Consider the following 17,339-nt stretch of genomic DNA (forward strand, 5'->3'; position numbering starts at 1 on the left):
TAAAGTTCATAAGAGGCCAAATATTGCTTTAAAAAAATAACACAAAAAACCCACGCACACACACCCCCAGCCAATGAACTCCATAAAATAGGATTTCAGCTTTGTTGGAATCCAGCCTTACTTCATACAATCTCCAGACATTTATGAATACAATTCGTGTTTTTTAATGGTCCTGAGGTCCATCAGAACTCATTTCTATGAGTTCTCTTTTCATGGTCCATCAGAACTCATCTCTATGACTAAGCATGTGCACATATTTCTGACCACAATTCTTGAAGATTTTTAGATAGAACTTTTTAAAGTTCAGAGCAATTCATACACCTTATGTCAATACTATACACATACTATGTTTGTACATTTGTTTTGGAAAGGAAAATTGCTAACAAAAACTCTGTACAATAAAGAAAATCAAATATGACCGATGAAAAAGGTGTCTAACTAAATATGAGGTGTCACTGCATGTTTTCCTCTTCCCTCACAAAATACAGAATGGATTTTAATCTGAGAGGAACTTTAGGCTACGTTAGATTGCTCTAAGGTGACTAAATAGTTAAATTTGTTCTTTCTTTTCTTAAAATATTGTCTTTGCCAGAGTGACTGCTCGGTGTTTGCTGGTGTACCACATGGAGCTCCACCAGATGCTGGTCTTTGAGACAGAGAGACACACAGTGTCATCATGAATATTTTCATAAATAAAGTTATATTTTTCTTGCACCCAGACACCAGTACTGCCAAGAAGCTGTTCTTTAGCTGTTTCTGTGTCTTTCTTTTCCCTACATTTGAGTGCAGCTGGGAACACAAGGGGTTAAGTGACACTTCTCGTACCATGTCTGTATCAGTGGCAGGGCAGGAGGTTATGCAGCAGGGATCTCACAGGAAGGTGAATGCTTCTCCTAATGAGGTGAAGCTGATGGCTCTAATGCAGTGGAACAGCTGCAGCGGGCTCTTTCCCAGCTCAGAGACACACTGAGATCAGATTCAGCGTAGAGCAGCTCTGTTTTCTTCACACACTATAATTATGATTGATTTGCAAAAGATGTAAAACTCTTTACCTTTTTATAACAAGAGCTTTAAGTCTGTGAGGCATTGAGGAAGGCGGTTTTGGTGTTGTTCCAGCGAGGACTAGCTCCCTTCCATCTCCTCAATCTTCTCCTTGTTTGACAAGGTTAGTTTCCCCTTTTGCTGCAGTCTCCTTAAAGTGCGGGGAGATCTGGGTGCCACGAGGGACCAGGAATCCTAGCTTCAAGTTTTTACTATAGTGCAAACACATCGGCCTGCCTTGTTCCAAATATATAAAACACAGATACGAGAGACTCGTGACTTTTCTGCTTCATTATTAACAATTCTACCATTTCCATTAATGGCCCTATACCATAGTAAGACTTCATGGCAGATATATGCACATGATTTGCTGCCTGTGAAATTCTCAAATTGCTTCCCTCAAAGCTAAAAATTCAACAGAAAATGACTGATTCCCCAAATTCACCAGCTGGCTCTGTCCTAGTTTTGTACCCCACTGTCCAGACATTTAGATCGTCTCCCTCTCCTGGGTTCCCAGAGGTCAGGAGGAGTCCACGAGGCACATATTACACCTATGTGTGCTGGGGCCTTCTGAACTCATCTGGACAGCCAAGCAAAAGCGAGTTTAGCAGTATTCCCACACAGATGTTGGGCTTCTGAAGGGAAGTGAGCTGGCTTTTGGTCAGCCAGCAGGCTCAGCGGAAGTACTCAGGGTGTTGTACCCGTACAGAGACCTGCTCATAGAAAATAGACGGTCCCTACTACTATTAAGTAGTCTTTAGTTTAGGTGATTACTACATCTGTTGTGGGTCTAAGAATTTTAACATAGGAAGCTCTTTTTCCTAAAAAAAAAAAAAGAAAAGGAATTAGTCTTAGCAAGTAGCACACACAAATTTGGAAGTGCTAGAGTGAAAACTTCTATTATGAACAAAATTCTTTCCCCAGATTTCAAATTATTATTCGGTCTTTAACTATATGATCATGAAAAGTGTCCAGGGTACAGAGCAAGCAGAGCAGAAAGCTTCAAGAAAAGAAATGATCATTTTGTTTCTAGTGTGTAAGCATCATATTAGACCAGGACACAGGAACCTTCCCTGCCAAAACATTGCTTCATTTGGACAGGTTAATTCTGGCAGCCTCTAACATTTGCTGATTTGAAACTACAAATTGAACACTCTTTTAATATAATTTCTATATGTATTATTGCATAAAATGTATTGTCTGCATAACTATATGCGCTTTGTGATTTAGCAAAGAGGCCAATTTTCTCTTAAAGTTATAAGACAAAATAATGACATTGCTGCTATGTTAAAACCACAGGCAGCATACATCCAACTTATTATGACACAGTTTTGTCAATTGCTAGGCTCAGTAGTGTTTCTAAATGTAATGGCAGAGTTCAAAAAATATTGTTAGGAATTTTTGAGGGAGGTAATAAATAAATTATAACTAATAATAATATTTTCAGCAAATTGCTGACACTTAAAGGAATAAAAGCTGTAGAGCCAAATTGAACCATATGCTTTCTGAAAAAGCAATTTCACAAGCGGAAACTCTATTAGTGTCTCTATATGTTATTAGGACAGCAGGATTTGTTCTGCAACTAGACTTATTTGCTGTATTAGATTAGAGTCAGTTGCCCATTATGTACAGAAGTATGCACAGCTGTCCAATACACACTTCAAGTCCATAGAAGCTAAAACAGTATTTTTATCTATTTTTATTTATATACGGTGTTTCTTAGTATATATTTTTCCTCTACAGTATTCCAGTTGCTAAAAACTGATTCTGGAAGAGAGAAGAAAAGTGCATTGGCATCATCTCCTTTGCAACTTCACAAAGAATCAGAAATGTGCAGTAACAGCCGAGGGAATTAAAACTCCATGTGCAATTGGAGACCTAAGTCTGTGAGATAGTCACCGTCTTTTAACTTTCCTTACATGTTGGCAACTAAGGTGTAAATTGTCACATAGATAAAATTTTGTTCAATTTGAAATGACACGTGAAGGTGACGCTAGCTGTCAAGAGTTCTCCTGAGAGAAGAAGCAGCTGAAGCTATTGTACCCCAGCTGCCAAAGCTCAGGACTAGAGGAGGGCTGAGAAAACGTGTGTGACATATTGCTGCTTGATGCATCTGAAGGTTGTAATTGGGGATATCCCTGGCAACTACATCTTCTGATATTTCTTCTGTTGCTTTGTGCCAACTGACAAGGACATAACAGACAAGATAGGAACCAGGACTGGGTCCTTCATCTGAAAATATAATTTTTCTTTTTTTTCTACCTTATACTTTATCTCTTCCTCCTAAGAACGTGTTGATATCAAATGACAACAAAACCAGTTTATCAGCATTTTGCTAGTATTTCGGATTGGAAGCCACAAGAGATGCATGAGTCTCATCAATTGCACAGGCAGCTCTCAAAAAATCACACTGGAAGAACAGACCAAGGCAGACTCTGAGTAAACCAGGAGACATGTTAAATCCCAGACAATGTACAGCTTCCTTTTGAGATGTGCTTTAAACAAGTCTTTCAATGATGCTTACTTTGCCATGTCTATTGAAAAAAAAAAAACAACAAACCAACAAAAAACAGATAGAAGAGGAAAAATCAGCATTTTGTTATAGGTAGCTGAACAAAGCTACTACATGCTTTCAAAAGAGCAAAAACAGTTCCTGTAGCTTCTGGGATGAATAGAAAGAATGTAAAGCTATTTCTGATTGTTTTGCTGAAATCTTGCTCTTGCAGAGCTCCTTGAGGACAGACACAGTGATGCCAGTCTATGCTATTTCACAAAGCTTTTGTAAGTTAGTTGGATGGAATTTATACTTTCAGAGGCTGACTAGCCAAATCTGAACCTGGATTACCCGTAGCTAAGTACAAAATGGTTATATTTTGCCTATATAACCCAGGTTTTGTTGAAAATATCCTGGTTGCACACAGAAAGGTCTCTCCCCCTGGGTGTTGTATGATTCAATCAAGCCTGATGGGGGTCGGTGTCTTCTCCCAGGTAACAAGTGATAGGACAAGAAGAAATGGCCTCAAAGTTGTGCCAGGGGAGGTTTAGACTGGATATTAGGAAATTTTCCTTCACTGAAAGGGTTACCAAGCATTGGAGCAGGCTGCCCAGGGAAGTGGTTGAGTCGCCATCCCTGGGGGTATTTAAAAGACGTTTGGATGAGGTGCTTAGGGACATGGTATAGTGGTGGTCTTGGTAGTGTTAGGTTTACGGTTGGACTCGATGATCTTAAAGGTCTTTTCCAACCTATATGATTCTGTGATTCTGTGATTCTGATGCCTCACTGATCTCTGGAGCCTGCGGAGAAGACCTGCCAAGGGCTGAAGTACAGCCAGCCTCAAGCAGGGCAGGACGAGCTCTGCTGGGCAGCACTGAGGATGGGGTGGGGTCAGAAGGAGAGCTCCCTGCTGCTCAGGTCACATCTGAAACACTAAACTCTACTGGTGAAGCTACTGCTGCAGTGAGGCCAGGAGCCTTGGCATCATCAGATTTTCACTCCATTAAGATAATATATCACTGTTAAACAATAAACACTTCTCCAGATTAGCCTTACATTAAAAGAAAACGCCCTCTAAGAAATCGCATACGAAATGTAAAATGCCTTGGAGTGGCTAACAAGACTTCATTATTATTAGGATTCTGGGTTGTTTTAATACATTATCTGAGCTATCTTTTCTCTCCTTCTTTTCCATGCTTAAATTTAGTAACATTGTAAGAGAATGTCATAATTCTGCTGATGCAGAGGTCCTTGCTATCCCTTCCTTTTGTCCTGGCTAAGCTAGTGCAGAGATTTGTTTCTCACTAATACCTCTGCATGCACAATTAACAGCTGATGCAGAATTCCCTTGCCTGGGCTCTGCTGGCATTGAGTAGCTCCAGCTCATAACTCCAGACCTGGCTCTGTTACATTGCTGGTTGTTAATCTGAGCTCATATTAGTTTCAGGGTGTTCTTGCTACATTAGGAAGACTTTCCATCTAATTCTGAGAATTCTTGGAGCCTCCTTTTCCATAAATCTCTCCTTTCCCCCAGTTGCAGAGTCCTGGCTTCCACTTCCAAGATAAATGATAACTGACAACTGGTAACTTGCCCTTTAGGCAACATTTTCTGCAAATGCTAATACCTGGGTGTTCACAAACCCTTAGTCTCCTCAGTGAAGGTCCCTGCAGGAAATTTTACTATGTGAAATAAATGCAGGACAGCTGCCTGTATCTTTGATACTGATTTGCTGTTCCTAATTTAACACACTGTCAAGAAAACATTGCCAAAAGAAGTCAAGGCCGCTTCAATTCTTCAAGTGAATGGTCTATTTTCCATCTTTGTCATTGTAGATTACAGCCTTTGAGAGCACTTAGTGATGTGTGGGTGTCACAGATAGGACAGTCAATATGATTTAGTTGCTCTTAAAAGGGCCTCATTTCTACTTCCTTTACAAACTACCTACTTCCACCTCCCATTGCTAACAGAGGTACGAATGTTACCAGAAATCAAGGAGTTAATGGTATCTCATGAGAACTCATGATATCTCATAGACTTCCTGCCAGTTTCCCAGAGGAAATTGTACAGGTAGAGATGCAAACATGCTGGAGAAAAGAACGGGAAAGTAGAGGGGAGCGGACAGAGAGCAAACTGCTAATTTAAAACCTTTCGGAGACTCTACCCATCATTAGCATTCCCACAGGGGTTTTTTTCCCCAAGGACAGGAAAAGGCCAACACATTAAAACTTTTTACTCTTCTAATCTAATCTAAGAGACTCATAGCAACAGACAAATCTCTCCTAATTGTCTCTAATAAGTAAAATAACATGAGAACCAAACTCCGTTGGAGACATTCCAGGAATTTTCATTTCTTCATTTCTGCCTGCTCCCTTATGATGGTAATTTCTTTTTATCTGCTCTTCATTTGTACTGATTACTTCCTTTACAAATTAGATCTGTACTTTTACTGGCTGCATGTCACTTTCTTTATAGTTAGGGCTCTGAAAAGTTTCAAAAACAAATCCTCCTAGGCTTTGTTTTGGCTTTTTGTTTGTTGGTTTGCAACAGCAGAGGCAGCGGAAGGATGCTCTTTCTCAGACGTGCAGGGAGTTCAGCAAAGCCCTTCTCTCTCCTTAGGAAGCCTGGTAACCACAGCTCCTGGGCTCTGCACAAGCTGACAAGGAAAGCTCTGCCTTTGCAAAGCATTCAGAAATCCTAGGTAGAAAATGCTCTGTGTGTGTATGTGTGTGCACATATGTAAAATGAACTCATTATATGTTCCATGCCCATTGAACCCATATGTTTCAACTCCACAATCTCCTTCGGCTTCCAAGGCAAGCCCTGCTGCTTGGCACCCACATTTCTGTCTGTGTTATTGGCACTTTTTACCTTTCTGCCCACACAGTTATAACATTCTTGGATCTAGTATGTACAGAATGGAGAACTCCAGGGCATATTTGCTACAACACCACTGTTGTTATTTTCAAACAGAAATTCAGATGGGAGTGAAATCCTTTAGGCCTTTAATGAGTTTCCAGCATTATCCGGGCCTGCAATAATTCTCTAGGGTTAAAGAATTGAAATAATTATTGACCTCAGTCCATTTCTTTTTTTTTTTAAATTCAGATATAATTATTTCCTCAGCTGTCTGCACACAGCTATTCCTGTGGAGATTTAGATTTCCTGACCTTGGTCCAAACATTATCTCTTACTATGAATAAATTTACTCAGAAAGCTGCTCACTAAGGGAGTACCATCACCCCAATTTGTCTTGACTGGCATATGCCTATTGAAAACTTCCAGAAATTTAGCCTGAAATTAATGTTAAGTTACAGATATTGAAGGAATTACATCAGAGCCAATGGAAGCCAAGCAATAGTGTACAAATGCTAGTATATGTATTTTGAAGGAAGCTACCCTTTTTATTTTTAGACATTTCAGTGGAGAATATGTCAGGGCAGTATACTAAAAACATGCAGAAATATCCAAACATCTGTTGTTTGAACCAAGTCTTCTTTTGTAACATGTCAGTATACTGCTTTCGTGAGAAACGTGTCAGGAAGAGTATAGCAAGTGCATTAAGTTGTGAGCTGGTAAGGGCAAGCATTTCAGTTAGAAGATTTTGTGGCTTTGAGGTTCAGTTTAGATCACATTCAAAATTACCTATTTTTGTTTGTAAATATCTTGAGCTGATGACGCAGAGGAAGTAAGAAGAGGAAAGAGTCTGGCACTGGAAAAATTTTACAACTCATTACTGGAAGTAGCGTGAGGGACTCTCCTATTTAGTTACTGCTCAATTCTCTCCGACCTCAGAAAGACAACTGAGACTAAGAACCTTTGCTTATATCTTTATATATTTTAAACAAATTTATTTTAATCATACCAGCTGGATTCGACCTTTTTATTGCTTAATCTACAATTCATGGTTTTCATAATACTTATATCAGTCTAGTTGCTTTCTGAATCATCTCCAATTTCTTATTATATTTGTTTCCACTAGATCAATATGACTCCAGCAAAGGTCACTGCAATATATAAATAAAGGAAAACAACCTGGCTACTTGATCTTGATCGTATTTAAGTGATCATAGATCCAAAATTTCTGTGGATTCACAGAAGAGTCCTTATGCTACTTTTCTTACTGGCCCAAACATATAATTTCTCTTTAAGCCTCTGCAATGTATCATGGAGTTAAGTTAAATTGATTATTCACCATTCCAGACAATTTTCTGAGCTACTTATTGGTTTTTAAAATACAGTCCTTCATGTTTCATATGTAACCAGCATTCTTTGCCCTACATATTGACCTTAATTATTCTAGGTATAGGACTTCACGTCTAGTTCTCCAACGCATCATGAGATTCTGAGTTCTTTTGTCAGCTTCACATGATTCCATCTTTTAAAGTTCTACTATTTCTTAAATATTAAAAGAGTATAGTTCTGTGCTTTGAAAAGTGTAGGAACGTATTAACCATGCTGTTACAAGATTGTAGGCAAGACATGGTACAAGATATTTGTACCAGATACTGAACAATTCTTACTGCTTAAATTATAGAATATGTGCAATAATGTGCAAAAGAATAATTTCTTAAACAATAGAAAAATCCTCCACAACCATATATATGTACCTATACATGTGTGCATGCACACACCCTCCAAAATAAAAACAATACCTAAACAGGATACCATCAGACAAGAGGATTCATAAACTTTGTAGCTTTTAGTCATAAGCCAATTCTTCATTCTTTAATACAAGCAATAGGAAAGATGCTTCAACCGTCAAATTAGCAGCGAATCACTAGGTCTAGTAGGAGATGTTGGTAGGCATGCCATGTCCTTATTTGAAAGTGAGATAGCATATCATGAAAAAAATAAAAAGATAGAGTTAGGGTCCAAGTGTGAGGGATAGGCCTGTGACCTCTCTGTGAAGGGATTTTGGATGCTTCTCTGGCCAAAACTATGAAACTTTTGAAATGTGTGTCTGTCGCTGGAATTTGGAAATGGATGAAGAATAAAACATAATTTATTCTACAAGAAGAAATTATCTTCTCCTTCTCAAAGCTAGCTTTTGGAGTTCAGACACACCCTCTAAGTGAAATCATTGTCAGTTGGAAAAAAAGAATTCAGGTACGTAACGTGAAATGAGAATTTCCCATTTGTTCAGGAAAAGAGTCACAAATCAGAGCTGTTAACATGCTTCAGACTTGAGAAGTAAGTTATTTATTTTAGGAGAGAAAATGGGATCAAAACTTATTCTAATCTAGTTCTATTTAAAAATGTAAAATCCTTGGATATGATGTTGAAGAGTTATGGATGGACAAAACCAATACCTCCTCAGTTCATGCTTACATGTTTAATCAAAGAGTACATTTATTATTTGTGTCTTTAGTAAGTTTCCCATACTCCACCTCAGCACAGGTTAGGGGTTTATTTTATCCATGATGTTCAACCTCCCATTGCAACATTCTGGTTTTGAATACCTTTACTAGACTAGTCCTATACCCACTCTAAAACAGAAACTTTCCCACTGAGCTCAGTGATCTCAATACAGATGTGGGAAATCTGTTCTGATATTTATTTATCCCCCCTCAGCCTTATGCTTTTAGGTGGTTTATTCTTCCTGCCACCAAACACAGTTCCTTAGTGGAACTGCATTCTTAAATGGAGCGAAATCATCACCTATTTGTCCCACTGGGTAGGACTAATTGCAAATCACAAAATATAGGGCTGCTTCTGTTAACCACAAGGCAGATTGTCACAAGATATTGACAATACAGTAATGGAAACAAAATCTTTTGTTCATGTTGTGGTTTAACCCCAGTTGGCAACAAAGCACCACACAGCCGCTCGCTCATCCTCCCCCCACCCCGGTGGGAGGGGGGAGAGAATCGGAAAAAGAAAAGTAAAACCCATGGGATGAGTTAAAGACAGTTTAATAGCACAGCAGAGGAAGAGAAAATAATAATAATAATGATAAAGGAATGTACAAAACAAGTGATGCACAATGCAATTGCTCACCACCCACTGACTGATGCCCAGCTCAACCCCAAGCAGCAATCGCTGCCCCCCTGGCCAGCTCCCCCAGTTTATATACTGGGCATGATGTCATATGGTATGGAATAGCCCTTTGGTATGGAATAGTTTGGGTCAGCTGTCCTGGCTTTGCCCCCTCCCAGCTTCTTGTGCACCTGGCAGAGCATGGGAAGTGACAAGTCCTTGACTTAGTGTAAGCACTACTTAGCAACAGCTAAAACACCAGTGTGTTATCAACATTATTCTCATACGAAATCCAAAACACAGCACTATAGCAGCTACTAGGAAGAAAATTAACTCTATCCCAGGACACATGTCCATGGCCAAACTTAAGAAATAATAAACAAATATATTTAGCTTCTTTATCAAAATGAAATACAGGAACAAATTCACTTAGGCTTGTGCAGAGTTTCTACAAACACAAAACATAAGATTGTTTTATTTCTAGGTGTTTGAATCCCTTTTTTAAAAGAAGCTTTTCAAACCATTTAAAAAAAAGGTTTGTAGTCTGTCTACTTCACTTTAGAAATGAAGTTGTCTTTCAAGAAGAAAATGAAATGTTTCAAGTGTTTCTATTTTTTTGAACAGATATTGTTTCCCAAAGTAAACAAAGATTCACGTATAGTTTTTGTTGGATCAGCGATAGTTTTCAGCAGCTGAAAAACAGCTACCAGCTAAGCTGGTTCTTTTAAATAGGACATTCATCAGAAAAGAAAAACAGGCTTTGTCAGGATTTTAAAAAATATTACTATTTTTGCTTTTTTTTTTTTTTTTAAAATTAGGACTTAGATTTTTGCCATTGGATGTGACCACTGCATGTGTTGACATATCTTTAAACTAATAACATCATTTCAGTCAGGGGCCAACATCACAGAGCGTCTCTGGAGTCACCAGTGCTCTTGGTACCAGAAAAACAGAAATGGTAGATCAGGGATGCTTCCAGAAGTTGTTATGACTCTGATCTAGTGGTGGCTGAAAGAACATAATGCATCGAGACTAATGAAACTGCAACACCACAAAGACATTAGAGCCAGCAGTGTACGTAAGGTGCTCAGAGATTGTTTCAAAAGAATTATTTGCTTTTTTTATCTTTTCTTTGCAGCAATTTACCTTTGGTGATTCATGAACACTTTGAAAGGGAAACATTTGTTAAGTGAATTAACATTTCTTTTACTTCTGAAGACTTACACAATAAATGGCCAAAATGGAGCACAGAGATCACCTAGTCTGAGCCCCTGGGTAAAATAACACCTCCCCAGTGTGTAGGTTTGAGGATTCATTATCTTTACTGTTAGAAATGTGCATTTTATTTTTGCTGCACCTTTCTGATTTCAGCTACCAGCCATTAAATCTTGTCACGTGTCTGCCAGCCAGGTAGAAGAAGTCTCTGTTATCAGTTTTCCACTTCCTAGACTTCAAGGCACTTAAAGGTTTGGAAGAAGTCACTCCTTAGCCTTTCTTTTGATATGTTAAGTCGATGAAGCACCTGAACAGTCTGTCTCTAGCATATGTTTTTCCTCCTCTTTAATCCTTCAGCTTTTTTTCTTCATCTTTCTCTAACTTACCATTCCTTTTTTCACTCTAGACCTCAGATTGGGGGACTGTACACCATGGGATGGTGATATAATTTCCTCTTTATGCAATATTCCCTAGTGCGTCAGGTCACTGACTACAGTTCATCATATGGCTTTTCTGATTAGCTGGTGAACTACTATCACCCCCCCTCCAAATCTTTTGCATCATTCCTGCTTTGAAGTGTATCATTCTCTCCTGTAGCTATACATTATGTTTCTCATTTCTATGTGTGACTTTGCATTTCTGTCATGTAATACTTTGTTCAGATAACCAAGCAGACCATTATTTAGGATTATTTACCACTTCCACAATGTCTGTGTAATTTATACACTTCATTTACACTTATGCTACATTTTCTTCAAGATTGTTAATTTGGAAATTAAATCAACAAGGCCCAGGACTGGTATCTAAGATGCCCCAAGAGAAACACGCTCATCGCATTGGGATTCCTCACCTACAACTAACTGTATTTTAAAAACTGACAGCAAGCTTTCAATCCATCTACTATGCTGATTATATGTCTTTCTACTTCTTAAATGAAAACATTCTCCTGTATTATACCCATGGGTTACTCCAGCTATATTGTATCATCAGTGCTATTATTTTTATGGGCCAAACTTATAACCTTAGTTAAACTGTTCAAGGATTTACCTTGAACCTTGCCAGCAAAACTGAGGAAAATCAGATTTATATTTATACTTCTTCAGATAAAAATTAAGATGGGTGGAAAAAAGCCCAATAATGCACAATAAACTGTCCTTTCAGGCCAGAAAGTACATTAGCTCTCGGTTTTTTGAAGGCAGTTTTGGCAGATGATTATTTTTGTTCTTGCTGTTGGTTAAAGACTACAAATCCTCTCCATCCTCTTCCATCTAATGGGTCCATTCACTTCTGGCTTAACTAATTGGAAGTGTTCTTTTTCAAAGAGAAATATTCCCTTTTCATATACCGTAAAACTTGTTTTATGATGAGCCCGCTTTATGACCATTTTTTGCTATATACAATGTAATCCACAGACATTAAAATTTTAAGATGAGGTTTAATTCTTCCTCTTAAAAAATATAATTGCATATTTTTTCAACCTCATTGCTATCAGACTCACAATTTGGTTTTAGATGTACCAGAAAATAACCACTTTATTAATGTGTGGTAAAAATGATAAAAGATCTTTTGATAAAAGATCTCAAATAATTTGAGTTTAACTTAAAACTTGCAACTGATTTAAGAAGGTTTGCAGTCCAACACAATACCTGCTAGACACAGGAGACCATGACCCACAAATCCAAAGGCATTTTTTTTAATGCAATCTGAACATATGTAACAAAATCAAATTTCTATAATTTTCTCCAACTGAAAATTCTGACTGGGTAAAAATCCTTGTGCTTTATTTACTGATTGCAGTCCCCTGGCAACAAGGACTATAAGAATGCTTCATGACTTCATGTATTGCCTGCATTTGAGGTGCAAATCTATGTGGGTGTGTTTATGTCTGCGTATTTATGTAAGTGTTTGGGTGTTGTGGCCTCATGATCCAAATGACATTACTACCATCACTAGTGACAGGCCACAGGCTTTGTATTAATGCTGCAAAGCATGACAAGTAGGACTTGTCAGGCTTGATTTGTCTTGGCCTGCCTGGATCTTTGTTTTAGCTTGTTTAGCTAACAGCAATTTTCTAGCTACTAGGCAACTACTACCTATTTTTTTAGCTTTAGTTTAGCTTTTTATGATTGTGTGCTGTAATGTCTATTGCTATAATAGTTCTGATATATTTTTGTAACTAATTGGTGGTAATAATCAGCAGTTATTCCATGCACAAAAGCATATGTGTGACCCTAGAATAATGATGTGTTGTAGAGGAGTGTAGGCATAGGATGATAGCAGAGTCCCTGCAAGTGTGGGAACAGGACAAATTCAGAGACCCTGGCACTGTAAATAATTAATCAGTTCTCAATTATTAATCATCAAAAGATTGAAACCTTGGAAAATGTGTTAAACTGGTTTTAAGCATAACAAAGAGAATAAAGAACAAGTGTGTAACTTGTATAAAACACACCATAGTCAATTCACCTGTAACACCATTTGAGGACCAGAAATCCTCCCTGCTTCCTCCTCCTCCTTCTCAAGGAAGACCGCACTGGCTCCATTAACCTTGGGGCCCAGGGGAACAGCGGTGGGGTTAATATAACACCAGAAAAGGGATAGGGATTACTTGCTCACAGGAAGCATGCACGTGTTTACCTAACAATTTTAGCTGTGTTATTAACAATTCCTATTCTATAAAAGTTAGGTAGTTTGGACTGTAAATGTTACTACTGTTGTGACTGGATTAAGTAGAATTTGCAATTAGTCAGAAATCAAGGGAGAAATCAAGTGTGTTCTTAAAAGATTACTTTTACTACCCAGACTCTTCAAAATAAAAGAGGTATGTTTTATTGGAAGATATTCAGTGAATTTTCGGCCTTAGCCTTATTTGTAAACCATATAGAAGGGCTGAACTTTATACAGCAATGCCTTAAATGGCTGATTTGTCTATCCTTAAAAAAAACCCAACTCTGATATTTTCTATACATTTCCCTATTAACCCCACATCCCCTTATTTTGGAATTTACACCACGATACCTCCTGGTGCTCCTTCACATAACTTCGTGACCAATGCTAAAGCCTGTTTTGCTGCATCTCAGGGTTGTCACAGTCACTTCCATAACTAGTGTTTTGAAAACCTTTATATCATGAACTGCTAACTCTGTTCCCCTCCAAGCACTAGGACTGTTTAAAGGAGAACAGTGCTGGGATTAGTTTAGCAGCCGTACTCCTTACTGACAAGCTAGATAGATTGTTTAACCTGTATGGCAGAACCAAGACCTCTGATGTTTCCAGTAATGTATTTGCTTTTGAGTCTTTGTATGACCTTAGGCCAATCATTTAATCAGGAATACTCCAATTCTGGCATTTCTACTCTTCCTTACATTAGGAAGGCAAACTGAAACTAGCATGAGTAAAAGGCAGGTGAGCCCAAAAGAATCACCTAAATAATTGACTTTGCTTCTTAGTACAGATCTCCATAAACATTGTCTTCCCCATGATTAATTTCTCTGTTCGTCAGTGATACTGTCACATTTGCAACACCAGAGAGACCACTCACTTAGATCTGTAAGAATTATTGTGAGGACTCATTCATCACTTAGATTTGCAAGCTATGCAGCTAGCTTATTTTCACCTCCCTTTCCCCCCGTTCCACTTCTGACTTTATGGAGTTTGTGCTGAACCTGCAAATTCCCTCCAAGCTCAAGGAGTCCTAATGAAGGCACTTCACTGCTTGTGCATCCTGCTGTATCACCACGGCTGCCCTGGAGAGACAGTGATTGTGTGCTGCTCTTTCAGTCCTGATGGCAGGCTAGCCTAGGACAGGCACAAAGAAGCAGTTTCTACAAGGCTGTTGGCTGAGTTCGTAGCTGACTTGAAAAAGAAAATCAGGGAAGAGCTCTAGTTGTGTCTGCAAACTCACGTGGTTGGAATCTCAGATTGAACCAGGAAAAAAGAGCATGAGGCTGGACACAGGGCTGCCGGGGGGTCCAGGCAGCATGCCTGCTGCCAAAACAGACAGTAAATTAACGTTACCATGCATTAATTTGGCACCATCTATTCAAAACCCCATCAAATAAGTGTGAATTGACCAAAAACCCCATACCTCCTGGTCACCCAGAAGGACACAAATGAGAATTAATGTTTGTGAAAACTCATGATAAGGGAAAGAAGAGGATTAGAGGGAAAACACATAAACCAGAAATAAAACCTTGTCATTAAAAAAAAAAATTAGCCCTGCTTATTTGATATTTCTTCCTCATGGATTCAAAGTTGCAATGATTTCTTCAAAGTCTTCCTGTGGCTATCAGTTATAGAATAGAGGCACCACCCCATGATCAACACCACTGATTTCTGTTACAGGGTATTTGATATATAGGAATATTTTAATATTATTGGTACAAAAATTATCACAAGAACATGAGCAATAAAGGCATTAAGAGAAATAAAAGTTGTCTGTGGGTAGTCTGAGAGCAGAAAGAAAAGGCTGTGCACGCTGAGGAAATAATTTCTTGGGAGTTACACACTGAACTCAATTAATTCATTTTTTTTAAGAGCTTTGAAGTGCTATACTAAGAAGTATTAATTCAACTGCTACCCCTCCTTTAACTTGTTTAATTATTTCACAGCCATAAGCACAAACCCTCTAATAATTAAAAATAATTTCTTAATCTGACTTTCCTGCTCTAAGAAATATCTCGTGTTCATTTTATTATCCCACTCCTTTTTTTCAGTCTGGTGGCCAACACAATGCACAACAATCTCAAAGTTTAAAGTGTGAGAAATTTTTATTGTAGCACTAAGATCAATGTGTAGTAGATGAAGGAGGGGCATTTTTGAGGGGAAAAGTGTTCTTTAAAATTGACAAAAAATGAAGATGGCATGTGGTGGTTTAGGTATAAAGAAAAAGGCTAATAATATGTAGACTAATAAAAACATGTATGTGATAAAAACCTACAACAACAACAACAAAAAAAACCCAACCAAAAAACCTTGAGCAAGTATGTTTCCTAATCCCTATACTGTATAGGCATCATAGGACATGACTGACTGTCTGCATTATAAAGTATTCACAGCAGAAAACCAAACTGTATTAAAAGATAATCATTAACTTGGATTTGGCCTTGAGAAATACTGAGAACCTTCCATAACCGTAATTGTTTGCCTGGCCCCACAGCCCCTCTGCAGGGGACCTCTCCTAGGTCCAAGCAACAAGTTTTTAAGATATCCCATGCACAAGATTAGAGGAAACAGAAGAAATTCAAACTGCCAGATATTAATTAAATTTGTTAATTAAAGTTGGAACATCTTACGAGTCTTGAAATATCCAGAGAAAGATTCTGTCAGTTGCTGCTCAGGCAATAAATGCTGCTAACAAGGACATGCAACAGTGAAAGTTATTGCCCAATTCAATCTAAAATGAGTCTAAGGAGGACATCATGAAGAGCCTAATGGTCTCAGTGAGTCTGGAGGGTCATTGGGTAAAATATAGATGTATTGATTAAGAATTTTACATTGGTTTTTTTTACTAGAAAAATGAAATCCTCATTTTGAGGTTGTAAAAGTAATGAAAGACTATAATATTTTGATTCTTAGCTGCCACTATATGTAACTGAAATTTTCTCATAGGAAAATAAGTTTCATTAAAAACAAGAAAAAGTGTTTTCCTTGCGAAGCATCAACATTGGCAAAGATTTTTCTATTTTTAAAATTCTCACATGGTCCTATTTATGAACTGTAATTTGTTTGGTTTGGGTCTCAGAAATGAGACTGAAGAAAAATTAAAAAAAAAAGAGAAAGGAGGGAAAAGGCTAATAGAAAAATAAAACATATTTCTAAATCACTGTCATAAGCCTCCTAACAGTTGCTGGGATATGACATCATGAGATAAATCTCTGTGTCTTACATGGGGAAAACAGTTGTAACAGTTCACTTTGCATTCACAGATTACTTTTAACCCAGCCTTTCTACTTTTGGTTAAAAGCATAAATGAGTGTCCTCCGTGGCCATCCCAGGAAGCTGATATTCATAATCATCTCCAGACCCTTAATACTACTTTAAAAATGGTGTTACAGCCTGAGCCATGCCAACCAAGTTTGAATCACTAAAAGGCTTCAAAAATCAAGCCTTCCTATAATGACATCGTACTTTCCTTAATCAAAATAAAAGAAAAAATATCTCATTCAGACCACTGAACCAGAAATAAAACAAATAAAGCACAAAGACTATTTAAAAAACAATTGTAGATTGGCATACAGTGATGTAAGCTAAAACATGCTGTACTGAAAGCACATTCTTTTCCACACCAGTGCCATTATTGTTGTTTCTTAGATGTTGTGCCCTAAAAAGCACATTCAAATTCCAGAGCTGTATTTGTTTTGGAATACACAGATTAAAAAGGTAGCAGTGCATTTAGTGGCCTACCCAGAGCAACGCTTGTGTCAGTGAGTAGCTAAAGGAAGTCTTGGCCTGATTTATCCCTATAACTCTCAAAATCAGTCCAGAAAGCCAATTTTTATTGGTACGACTTCACTCAAAGGAAATAAGCCACATGCAAGTATAATAGATTAGTGAAAGGCATACTGTGATCTAAATCTCCGCAGAAGTCAGGTTACGGACACCTGAATGCAT

Source organism: Mycteria americana, chromosome 2, assembly GCF_035582795.1.
Source record: "Mycteria americana isolate JAX WOST 10 ecotype Jacksonville Zoo and Gardens chromosome 2, USCA_MyAme_1.0, whole genome shotgun sequence".
Taxonomy (NCBI): Eukaryota; Metazoa; Chordata; class Aves; order Ciconiiformes; family Ciconiidae; genus Mycteria; species Mycteria americana.